The sequence below is a fragment of the Lontra canadensis genome, unplaced genomic scaffold, assembly GCF_010015895.1.
Source record: "Lontra canadensis isolate GAN:19392208 unplaced genomic scaffold, GSC_riverotter_1.0 scaffold35, whole genome shotgun sequence".
Taxonomy (NCBI): domain Eukaryota; kingdom Metazoa; phylum Chordata; class Mammalia; order Carnivora; family Mustelidae; genus Lontra; species Lontra canadensis.
Window position 1 is genome coordinate 4,506,487 of NW_022631029.1, and position 12,756 is coordinate 4,519,242.

The 12,756-nt window shown below is 48.3% G+C and overlaps 1 long non-coding RNA gene across 1 annotated transcript; it reads right to left on the bottom strand.

The window, feature by feature from the left end:
* Window positions 1-1,830: 1,830 nt before the first annotated feature.
* On the bottom strand, window positions 1,831-4,629 carry LOC116874096. Its single transcript, XR_004383926.1, has 3 exons — window positions 4,299-4,629; window positions 3,734-3,868; window positions 1,831-3,096 (listed from the first exon to the last, which is right to left on the bottom strand). It is a non-coding gene; the product is annotated as an uncharacterized LOC116874096 (long non-coding RNA).
* Window positions 4,630-12,756: the final 8,127 nt, after the last annotated feature.

A 12,756-nucleotide genomic window follows, 5' to 3' on the forward strand; every position in this document is an offset into this window, starting at 1 on the left:
CTGGCGGTGGGTATGGGTCTGGGCCATGCAGTCTGATCAGACTCCTGCTGCAACTGACAGGGCAGAAGTGGGCAGAGCCCGGATGGGGGCTGAAGTACACTAACACATGTTGACATTTTTATGTTCATGCCCTGCAGTCAGAGGGCAAAGTCACCTGGATCTCTGGGGCTAAGTGCTAGCACATTCCCTTAATAAAGACTAAGTGAACACACATGGGAATGTGGGGTTCCATTCTCCCAATGGCAAGGTTCCTAAGAACTGCTGACCCCGGAGTTTCCCTGGTGCTGCTTGTCCTATTGGCTGGGACAAGAAACACAAACACTTGGGGTCAACCGGAAGGAGAAAAAGCGAACTCCATGTTTCCCAGCTAGTGTTTACAGGAAAAATTTCTAGAGAGAGTCCCCCAGACTCGGTTGATTTTCAGCAAGATGGGCTGGGCAAGTTTCAAATTCCATTCTAAATGCAACTGACAATGTCAGGGTGGGCGTGGGTATGTCTCAGATGTTACAGCATATAAAACATATTGCTTGGGATCAAGGGCTCAGGCATTTTACTTTCTGCCATGAGTTTCCGTAACTTATATAAGGCGTCTCACATGCTTTAGTTACACCTTTGGAAATCTTTTAAGGGTCTGGGAACTTCATTAAACAAAACTTACTGAAATAGAAAGCAAGCGCTGGTTGGCCTTCTGCAGGTTGCTTTCGCTCTGTTGCGCAGTCTCCTGGTAGGTCTCTGGCTGTCTGCAGCTTTATTGTCTGAGCCTGATTCCGGGGGGGGGGCGGGGGCGGGACACCTCCATCCAGGAGGTCCTGGACCCTGGGGTCTCCCCACAAAGCCCATGTTGCTGGCTTCCTTGCAAGAGGGTGAAGAGGACTGGCAGGGCAGTTTCTCAGCCTTAGCACTACTGACATCTGGGGCCGGATAACCCTTTGCTGTGAGGGCCGTTCTGTGCATTGCCGGACTTTAGCATCCCTAACACCCACCCACTAGATGCCCGCAGGGCTGGTTCCAGCTGTGACAGCCCAGATGGCCACAGACGTTGCTGCGTGTCCTTTGCGGGGGCAAAAATCACCCTCCCCCCACCATGGAGAGGCGAGGAAGCCGTGAGAGAAGAGGGTCCTGGCGAAGCCCTCACAGAAAACAACCATGCAAAAGATAGTTGAGCTGTATCCCATTTGTCTGATGCTCCAAATTCAGGGTCTTAAAAACCATATTTACCAAGCCCATATTCAGCACACATGACTTCATGGAAGGTTTTAAAGGAAACACTCTTCTGTGAGTTTATTTCTTCATCTTCTTCACCAGTAGTGCACAGGTTGTGTCACATTTGCTTAGGTTTCCCCCCGCCCCGCCCACCCCTTGCCCTCTTTTATCCTCACGGCATCTCCCTCAATAAAGCTGTTGCATGTCTAATCCCATCTTGGCCCCTGCTTCTAGGAGGATTTAAACCGAGTTCCATTTTGACTTGGGTGTGCTGCCAACTGAAGCCTCGTGTTCCCCCCCCCCCCGGGTGTGGCTCCGATGGCGACAAGAGAGCTAGTGGCAAGAAGCAGAGCAGACTGACAGCCTCAACTGCCACCCCCCCCCAAGGGACAGGAGGCCAGGCACCCCCTGGCCGCCTCTGGGCAATGACTGAGCACGGCAGGGGCATGGCAGGGGTCCCGGTGCCACACGGTTCCCACCCAATGACTTGGGGACTCTTCTAATGGGGAAGTTCAGCCTCGGGAGACCCCAGTGGCCTGGCCAAGATTTTCTCAGAACTGCACTGCAGCCTGTGGCCTGTGGTTCTTCCCCTTCCGTCCTCCTTTCCCTCCCTGCTTCAGCAGGAGGGCTGGGCTTATATGTCTGAAGGCTCCCCCTGCCTGTTCCTGCTCCCTCAAATCCTTGTTCCCTCACAGGTGTTTCCCCAAATAACCCTCTTGCACGTCTAACCCCATTTTGCGGTCTGTTCCTCAGAGGATCAGACAAGTAATGGATTCTCTTCACTACAAAAATTGATTTGTATAAGCCCAGATCGTTTGTAGCAAAACTATATCCCAGGTAATCGAATAGTTATAATAAAGGTATTATAACTGGATGTACCAGAAAATTGGGTTGTATGATCACGCTACCTCGGTTTCCTAAGGGAGTGGATTGTATTTCTAAGTGAGGATTATCTGTGCTAAGAATGACCACTTCTTATTGCCTTCCCCACCCCTTTACTGGACCTTCTTTCATTAATTCAGAAATCACCTGCTCAGCAATCATATCCTAATCCCTCCTACCCTACTTCCTGCCCCACCCCTGCCAACATGGCTTTGGAATCCCATTCTATCCAGAGAGAGGAAGGGAACCCTGGATCTGTACAGGTGACAGAGATATGGATATTTTAAGCTAAGATGCTATTCCCTCCCCAGTCTACCTCCCACAAATCTCTCTCCTTATTCTCATCCATCCGTTCTTCCTCTTCCAGTGGGATGATCGTTATCCCACCATGAAGATATGAGAGTAGGAGAGAAGGTTGCAAGTTGAGGGTCAAGGCTTTACCTTTGCAGCGAGAAAGAGAAAACAGTCCATGGCAGCAGGCTCGGACCAGCCAGGGGCTCACAGCTAGACTGTGAAGTTCTGCTGTAGAACAGAGTCAGTCTCACAGATCCCAAAGTCTGACAATACAGGACCATTCCATGGTCATGTCTGAGGGCAGACAAAATCATGGCCACTGTGTAAACCATAAAAACCAACGTTCCCCACCCCAAGCTAACACAAGTGAAGGCTGACTCTTTACCAACCACAGCTTTAGCTCTGCTGCTTGTGTTTCCCGTTCTATATAAAAATTGAGATACCCAATCATAGAATTGATCCCGCTTCCTTGAAACTGCCCCCACAGTACCTAACACAAGTTCTATTGTAAGTCCTTTGTAACACCTTTGGACTGAGATGTCCCTGGACTCATAGAGACAGGTACGCAGTCTCCCTCATTGCAACAAATCAGTAAATCCAACTTTGTTCCTGATGGTCTATGGCTATGGACAGAGACAGATGGTCCACATGTGGCCAGGTCCTGGCCTGTCCTGGGACTTCAGCTCCCGGGCCTGTTTCCAAGGTGCTGGATCCATCCTATGAAAGAAAGAGAGAAGAAACTGAAGGCAAGACAATGACCAAAAAAAAAAAAAAAAAAAAAAAAAAAGGTTTCATACACATAGCTGAGGTATAGATGAATTTCCTGACTCCAGTTCCAATTCTAACTAGTGGCTCTGTGGCCTTGGACAATTCCTACAAAACTGGAGCTCCATGTGTCCCTCACAGACCTGCAAAGTAAGTCTTAAACAAGTCAAGAACGAGAACAAGCTGAGCCCAATGGCCGACATATGAAAAGCGCTTGCTTGTGGCTGGGAGAAACTGGCAGGGTGAGGGAAAGGTGGAAGGTACAGAGAACATGATGGGGAAAGTCGGATCATCTCAGGGACAGAGAAGAGTTAAGAACATCAGAGGGAAACAAAGCTGCACATGGAACCTTGGAGGCAGGCCAAGTTCTTCCCTGCTGGGAATCCTCTGCCCTTTAAGTATCACTCAGCCAAGGGAAAATAGATGTGGGGAGGAAATGGTGTGGGGCTGGCAAGATTGGGCAGAGAAGCACCCAGGGAGGGGTCAGGGAGAAGAGGAGAGGGACATCTGCCCCTGGGAATGGAGTTCAAAGTCCACCTCTGAGTGCCAGCTGAAGCGGGAGCCCCAGATGGGCAAGCGTTCCCCTTACCTTTATGTGTCAGAAGGAAGCTAGACTCCAGAGCAGATGCCTACGGCCCAGCCTCAACAGCAGCCTTTATCATATTCTCCCCAAGAGTCCACCTTGGGTTCTTCAAGCAGCCACCAATTTAGAAAACGCACAGGCCTTTCAAGAGAAACAACAGATCAGTAATGAGGGTGGCCTTCCAGAGACTCAAGAGGCCAAAATTAACAGCCCAACTACCAACGAGTGAGGGGACGCCTTTAGGAAAACATGCTTTTAAGGAGGAAGGAGACGAAAGGGGCCATGAGCTCGAGGAACAGACAGGTGCCTGAAGAGTTTCCGCACTTCCCACCTGAGCCCCCCTGGGAGGAGCGGCAGGTGCCCCGGCAGGAGGGCCCTAAGCCTCGCCATCCTTGCACACTGCCATCCTTCCGAGATGCGGACTTTAACTGTGGCAGGATGTCGGGTCCCCACGGGGGAGATGCATGCTCACCCCGCCCCCCCCCAAAGGTGGGCCCAAACCCTGGATGAGGTGTCTGCTGGAGCAAACCTCTTCTGTCCTCGGCGGTGAAAACGTTCACCACAAACTCACCCGGCCAGCCCGTGGCAGTTTCATGGATAAACGGGCTCGTTCTCCATCCGCCCACGTCCTCGACTGGGGGTCCTGGCAGTTTCCTCCCTCGCACGCCGCGGTGGCCTCAGCCCTGCCTTCGACGGGCTTCTGCGCTCCGATCGGTGCCCTCTCCCTGGAAACCCACGTGCAAGGCCCCTTTGCGGGCCGGGCGGGGCCGGAGCCCACCGCCTTCGCGGTGCTGTCCCACCCTCACCGGAGGGCCGTTCTCTGCAGTGTGCAGAGGGGGTCAGCGTGCGGAGGAAAGAGAACCGACTCGACTTCGCGAGACCAACGGCGCCAACCGCCTGCAGAGACCCAGCCAACGGCCGCCCGGCCCCGCCCCCGCCCCGCCCCCTCATGGCCCCGCCCCCACACGCCCCCGCCCCGCCCCCGTCAGGCTCCGCCCCAAGCCGGCTCCGTCTGGCCCCGCCCTGCCAGGCCCCACCCCCGCCCCATCGGGCTCCTCTCTGCTCCCGCCCCTCCCCTCTCCAGCAGGTCCCCGCCTACATCACGCCCCTGCCTCATCCGTTTCCCAACCCTCACAGCCCAGCCCCACCCGCCCCCTCCACGCCCTCGCTCCGCCTTGGCCTCCCGCTCCCTCCCCTCGCTTAAGCATCGCCCACGGGGTCTCCTCCTCCAAACCTCAGGGTCTCTCTCACTCTCTGGGCCTGTGTGGCCCAGGCCCCAGGCGTCTTTTGCGCCAACTGTCCTCATCCTGGTCCATTTCAAACATAGTTTAAAATCACGACTTGGAAGTGGGAGGCAGGATGGAGAGCAGGCACAGCTGGTTTGGATATACGTCTCAAGACCTGCCTTATTCTTCCCTGGGAGGTGAGAAGGAAGAAAGGATCTGCGTTGTCTGGCCTCAAGGCTCTTGCCTCACAGCCCCAAGATGAGAGCTTTACTTCAGGACGTAGGGAGATCTGGAAAGATTAGGATCTTTGCATGGGGATTTTTGTTGTTGTTGGCATTTTGGGTGCAGCTCTTGGAGATGTCTGGGAGGAATATGTCCCCTGAACACCAGCAGTCCTATGTGTAGTGGTCCTCTTGTGGCAAGAGCTCTTTCATTGGGATTTGCTGGTAGAATTTGACCAGCCAAGGGGATGAAGCTCGTGATTCCCTTCCGCTTTCCGCCCGTCATCGCTTGTGCAGCATCTTGGGGCATCTGTTCAGAGAAGGGTCAAGGATGGAGTCTGTTCCGTAGAAGCTCATCCCTAGTGTAGCCATTATCTTCAAAACCTTCTTCCTGATTGTTTGGGTCCCTTAAAGAACCAGGGAAAGAGAACTTGAGAAATGTCAACTCAGAAACTTGAGAAGGGACTAAAACACTGTAGAAGTGTCCACACTCTCCAGAGTGCCACCCTCTCCAGGGAGCTGTTTGGTTATTTTTATTTTTTACTTTTTTCTGGATGGCCTGAATATGGGTTTCCTCTCCCCTTCAGGTGAGAACAATATTAGGTTGCTATTAAAGAAACAGTAGTTCTCTCTGCAAAGGTTTGGAATTAAGATTAAAGCTTGAGGTGAGCCTGTTTCTTACAGGTGCAGAATCTACCACCTTCTAGCTGCTCTGGTCGTCAGCATAACTGAGGGCCATGATAGAGTGCATGATTTCTTTTTATAGCATCCAAAATGTAAGTCATTAGTAAAAGGATATTGCTAGGAAATCATTGCAATATGCTTTAATTGGTTTTTAGATTAATGTAGCTTGTTTGCTAATGCAAGTAACTTGCAATGCATTTTCTGTTACCTTGGGAGGAATGCTCGAAAAAAAAGCTCCAAATTGGGAAAACTGAATGGAAACGGGCAGAGTCCTCATCACATCTTCTTACTGCCTCTCCAGCCTCAGCCTAATGTTCCTCTTCTAGTTTAGAATTGTCTTAGTAGCTCAAGAGAGCATGCCCCACTCCTTGAATGAATGGATGAATGCAATCACCTAAGGTTTGTAATCTCCTCCCCCACCCCCCTTCCGCATCCCATCTGCCACGAGTGGGAACCTTTCCTTCTAGCACTTCACGTGGCAGCTGCTTTTCCACCCACGCTAAGCCTTCGTACCATGTCTTCCATGTCGTATGTATTCGATAGGAGTGAATCGAAATAACTGAATTGAGTTGGATACCCAGCAGAACAGATAGCACGCAGTTTAGTGCCACCTGTGCTAAAATTCTTCATGCAGACCAAAGCAGATGTGATTCCATGTTCAATTACTGCTCAACTCTTGGCAAGGATCTGAAGACAGATAGAAACATCTTGATCTCTTTGTGCAAGAAGTCGGCTTGCAGCATCTGTAGCAAGTGTAAATTTTTATCTCAAAAATCGATGTCTCTGTCCTGGAGAAAATAAGTTAGATTGATTTTTTTTTTTTTAACACCAAAGACAGAGACTTCATTATCTCGAAAGGGGTTTGTTATCCATGTTATTTAAGGAAAACATAATTGAAGATACAACTTCATCCTGGGTATCCTGGACTGATTTGGCACTAGACGTTTCTTTAAAATGTATAGGGCACTTTTGTCTTCATTACTGGAAGTGTCTCTGTAGCCAGTGCCTCTCAAAGAGACTATCTGCTGAAATATCACTGGGTTGCCATTCAAGAGGAATTGAGAAAGATTTCTGGAAAGAGCTAACCCTTGACTGGAAGGATCTCCTCTGAAGAATGTATTTTCCCCATTGTCCTTCCTTCAGCTGGGCCTCAGTTTCTGCATCTGTAAAATTAATGGGCTGGTCACCGGATAATCTTGACCATTCATTCTAATTACAACTTTCACAATTCTTTTTATTTTGTTTGTTGGTTTTAATTTTTGCCAGCAGAAATGAAGGGCAATTATTTAGCTAATACCAAATGATAAATGTTAGGTGTCTTTTGTTGTTGTTGTTCTTTTTTTTTTTAAGATTTTATTTATTTATCTGACAGAGAGAGAAATCACAAGTAGACAGAGGCAGGCAGAGAGAGAGGGGGAAGCAGGCTCCCCACTGAGTGGGGAGCCCGATGTGGGGCTTGATCCCAGGACCCTGAGATCATGACCTAACCTGAAGGCAGAGGCCCAACCCACTGAGCGCCCCTTTTGCTGTTGTTCCTAAAAGTGATTCTGTGGGCGGCTGGGTGGCTCAGTTGGTTAAGCCTCTGACTTCAGCTTGGGTCATGATCCCAGGGTCCTGGGGTTGAGTCCCACATCAGGCTCAGTGCTTGGCGGGGAGCCTGCTTCTCCCTCTTCCTCTGCCTGCCGGCCCCCCTGCTTGTGCAGTCTCTCTCTCCATCAAATAAATAAATAAAATCTTTAAAAAAAAAAGTGATTCTGTAAGGAAAGACTTCTGCTGTCACTAGGTCTCCCAAAGTATTTGTGTCCGTAGGTAAGTCTTTGCATTTCAAATAGAAACTCTGAAAATAGCAAGATAATAAAGTCTGGCCTCTGTAGACCAGGCATTGTTTAGCATGAGTCACAGACTGTCTTTAAAATACTGGAAATCTTAATTAGTGTTTTTTCTTCCTAAATCAATTTTATTGAGATGTAATTGACCTACCTTTAAATGTACACAGTTGAAGTGTACTGCTGATCAGTTTTGACAAACAATTGCTCCCAAAGAAACCGCCACCCCTATCACCCCTAAATGTTCCCTCATGTCCTTTTGTCGCCAGTCCTCATCAGACTGGGTCTTCAGTATACATACATCATCCCTTCACATCTCCCCCCTCCCTTTTTTTTAAGAGATTTTATTTATTTCTTTGACAGAGATACATCGAGAAGGAACACAAGCAGGAGGAGTGGAAGAGGGAGAAGCAGGCTTCCTGCTGAGCAGGGAGCTTTATGCAGGACTTGATCCCAGGACCCTGGGATCATGACCTGGGCTGAAGGCAGATGCTTAATGACTGAGCCACCCAGGTACCCCGTCGCATCCCATTTTTTGACTTTCCTAGGGACACAGAGGTGAACAAAGACCATATACCTGCACTCAGGAGGCTTACACTCTAGCACTGTAGGGTGAGCCCAAGCCCCAGCTTAACCAATTCAGTCTCTCTTACTGGGTAAGGAGACAAGACTCTGTTTAGACCTTTGGAGGATGCCCCTTACACTTGAAATAAATCGCTTTTTCCCTTGGGGGTGCCCAGGTGGCTCAGTGTGTAAAGCATCTGTCTTTGGCTCACGTCATGATTCCACGGTCCTGGGATTGAGCCCCATGTTGGGTCCCTGCTGTGTGGGGAGTCTGCTTCTTCCTCTCCCTGTGTGTGCTCTCTCTCTCTCAAATAAATAAATAAAATCTTAAAAATACCAAAACAAAACAAAAGGTGACTGGGTGGCTCAGTTGGTTACACGTTTGCCTTTGGCTTGGGTCATTGTCCCCGGGTCCTGAAATTGAGCCCTGGATCTGATTGGGCTCCCTGCTCAGTGGGAAGTCTGGTTCTCCTTCTCCCTTTGCTACTCCCAATCGCTCCCAAAGGTTCTTTCACTTTCAAATAAATACATAAAATCTTTAAACAAAACAAACAAACAAAAAGAAAATTGCTGGGGCGCCTGGGTGGCTCAGTGGATTAAGCCTCTGCTTCGGTTCAGGTCATGATCCTGGGGTCCTAGGATCGAGCCCTGCATCGGGCTGTCTGCTCAGCAGAGCGCCTGCTTCCCTTCCTCTCTCCCTTCCTCTCTCTCTGCCTGCCTCTCGGCCTACTTGTGACCTCTCTCTGTCAAATAAATAAATAAATAAATCTTTAAAAAAGAAAATTTCTTCCCCACCCCCGCAGGATGAGGAAGTTCTTAGTGTGTTTTTTACAGCTGAACACCAATGGAGTCTTCTCTTCTGTGCCTTTTTTTTTTTTTTTTTTTTTTTTGGCAACAGCTCTGGAAGCCAGTCCCAGAGCTCTGAGTGGGTAATAGAGGGGAGCAGAATTGCTGGATTCTTCAGATGCATTTTGTTCTCCTTCTCTTGAAGGTGGTAGCTTATTTTAGAAAAACACTCCGCCCACAAGAATTATTTATTTTTCTGAAGAATCATGATGTAATAGCAAATGGGACAAACAATGTAGAATAAGATGGCAAAGTTAGATACAGGGCTGGTTAATATCCTACAGGGGCATGAAATCATAACCTCTGAGGTTTTCTTTTCTGCTGGACAGAGTTCATTTACATCTCTGCCTGACAACAATCATTCTCGACTTACCAATTTTCTGCAAATGAACATACACTCTTAACAGAGTCTAAGTCCCAATCAATAGTAAGTCAACCACAAATTTCATTTCCTTATAGCACTGGATGATCTTTAGATGAACTTGTTAGACAATGCTCTGGGAGACTCGGGAAGGATGTTCAGTCCATCCTTTTGCATAATTTTCAAGTTTTGGATAATCTATCTTTACATGATTGACAATACTCCCGCAAAATAATAGCCAAGCCTCATTAGACCAAAGGGACAAGTACCTCTTCCATGACCTTTTGAGATGTTGCAGCTTTATATCAGATGTCTTTCTCCCCAGATCTCTCCTCTATCACCCGGGGGAGTTGTTAGTGTTTCAGTACACTCTGATAAATGAGTTGCTTCTTGCAGCTTCGTGTTTGGTGTCTTCCTGTAATGGGAAAGACCATTGCCTAAGAGTGTTTGGCTTTCTTGAGAAAAAGTGGGGCTCTGAGTAAAAAGATTGATTCATTCTTCTTTGGCAACTTTATTATTTTATTTATTTTTAAAGATTTTATTCACTTATTTGAGAGAGAATGAGAGAGAGTATGAGCAAGAGAAGGAGCAGGGGGAGAAGCAGACTCCTCACCGAGCAGGGAGCTGGATGTGGGGCTCGATCCCAGGACTCTGGGATCATGACCTGAGCAGAAGGCAGACGCTTAACCGGCTGAGCACCCAGGCACCACTTCTTCAGCAATTTTAGAACTGAGCTTTTTGTGACTTTATTTATAGAAAGACATCTAAGAAAAAGAAGGGAAATAGGCTGATACTGAGTCATCGTAATCTCTATGCCAAAGGTCCCTGAGAATACCTGCCCTAAAGCCCCACAGGTCTATGTCGTTTGGAGCATCAAAATACTGAGTGAAGACATCAACAGTCACTAAAAACTTTTACAAATACATTTTAAAAAATTGAATTATGGTTGACCTGCAATATTAATATTGTATGAGTTTCAGACACTTACTGTGGGAGGTGCAGTCACTGCACAAAGTTATTACAGTATTATTTGATGTGGTTTGAAGTTGGTGGGGTTTAGAGTCCATGGCCAAGAAAGAATTCTTGAAACCTCTTTGGTGCACAAAGGGGTTTTTTGTTTTGTTTTTAAGATTTTATTTATTGGAGAGAGACAGAGATAGCAAGAGAGAGCACAAGCAGGGGAGGAGAGGGATAAGGAGACTCAATCCCAGGGTCCTGGGAGCATGATCTGAGTTGAAGGAAGATGCTTAATCGACTTGAACCATCCAGGTGCCCACCCCCACCCCCCGTCAAAAGGCGGTTTTATTAAAGCACAAGGATAGGACCCATGGGTAGAAAGAGCTGCTCTGTGATTGGGGGGAGCAATTGATTATATACTATGGAGTTGGGAGAATTAAAAGAAGAGAGAATTTTCCAGAAGGACTTTCATCTGGTAAAGAAGACTCACAGTGGCCTGGCTCTTGTCAAACTCAGGTTGCTTTTCCCTCTGGCAAGGCACTAACAGAAGATAGTTGGGAGTTTCCTGAAGCAATGTTATACTTTGCCTACCTCAAGTATTTGTCAATGGACTGCAGGTCATAAGGAGGTTTAATTTTTATCTACATTTCCTGCTGCCCTTGTTCCCCACATCATTATTTTTTTTGTATTTTTTTTTTTTTAATTTGACAGACAGAGATCACAAGTAGGCAGAAAGACAGGCAGAGAGGGGAGGGGGAAGCAGGCTCCCTGCCGAGCAGAGAGCCCGATATGGGGCTCAATCCCAGGACTCCCAGATCATGACCCGAGCCAAAGGCAGAGGCTTAATCCACTGAGCCACCCAGGCGCCCCTCCCCACATATTCCCTATGCTGTATTTTCTATCCCCATGACTTATTTATTTTATAAATGTTAGTTTGTACCTCTTCATTCCCTCTACCTCTTTGGCCAACCCCCTTCCCCCACCGACCTCCCCTCTGGCAACCCCTATGACAACCACCAGTTTGTTTTATTTATGAAGGTATTTCTGGGTTTTTTTTCCCCATTTGTTTTGTTTTTAAGATTCCACCTATAAGTGAAATCCTGTGGTATTTGTCTTTCTCTGTCTGACTTATTTCACTCAGCATCGTACCTTCTAGATCCATCCATGTTCTTGTGAACATAGATGCATTTTAGAGTGCCACCTGGCGTCTTGGAGGACCCTCCCTTGTGCCTCCCTAAACAGGAGGCTAGAGTCCACCCCTAGGTCTGTCACTTTCTTGGAGGTGACATTAGGTAAAAGTCACACATTCTTTGTATTTCTTCATTTAAACTTAAAAAAAGAAAGAAGAGGAAGAAGGCAGTTAGCCCTCCAGGACTCAGCAGGGTGGTTATTAAGAACCAATTCAGAGTTTATTGAGCTGTTAAGTGCCAGGCACCCAGTGCTGCACGTGGAATAAAGCTGAAGTGATGTTTGTGAGGGTACTTTGCACATCAAAAGAGAAGGTGTCATTAGTCAAGATCAAAGGCCCATGACAGCTTGCAGGCTGGGCCTCCCGGGTGGTTGCAGGGATCAGGGGCAAGATGGGGGTGATAGTGGGAGGAGACTTAGCCTGGTGGGATGTCCCATGATCCTGACGGTGTTCAGCTTGCAAACGAGCCCAGGCAACACTGCGGGTGGCTGGCAACCAAGCAATTAGTGTCTCTTGAAAAGAAAGGGATCAAGAATGGAACTGGTCCCTACTAGTCTCCTCAGCCCCAAGGAGCACACCCAGGGTTCAAAGTACACACTGAGTGCAAGTCTGAGGCTGAGCGAGTGGCTCTTTGATTCACTCCCCCAGGCCTGTGGACTTGGATTTTGGCTAAAAACATAGGCTTTCCTAAAATTACAGAGCAGTTACAAAACGAATTTCTGAGTAGCCCTTCCCATAGAGCAGGCTGCTTTCCCTGAGCTCCGAGGAGCAGCCTGACCCCCTAGCAGCCCTAGTCCCAAGGTTGGGTTCTGAACAGATTTTAGTTCCTCCAGCCTGGGTCTTTGAGAGGTCAGATCTGAACATCTTGGGCCACAGGAAGAACAGATGAAGGGCTTTGAAGTCACCTCAGTAGCTGGTGCTGGGACTCCTCTTTCCAAGGGGGAGACAAAAGCCCCCCGCCCAGGGCTGGTTGTCAGCACCCTGGAGACATCTTGGCTTGGGAGGATCATCAGTTGAAGAGTGTGTTGAGCATGGAGTTCTGAGTCACTGGAGGTGTGTAGAAGAAGCTTCCGGCAGGGTGTGAGCAGCGTTTCTGCTGCTACACCTTCTAGTCTTTTCCAGCCAGTAGCCTTTCAGGGAGTAACCTGGGATCTC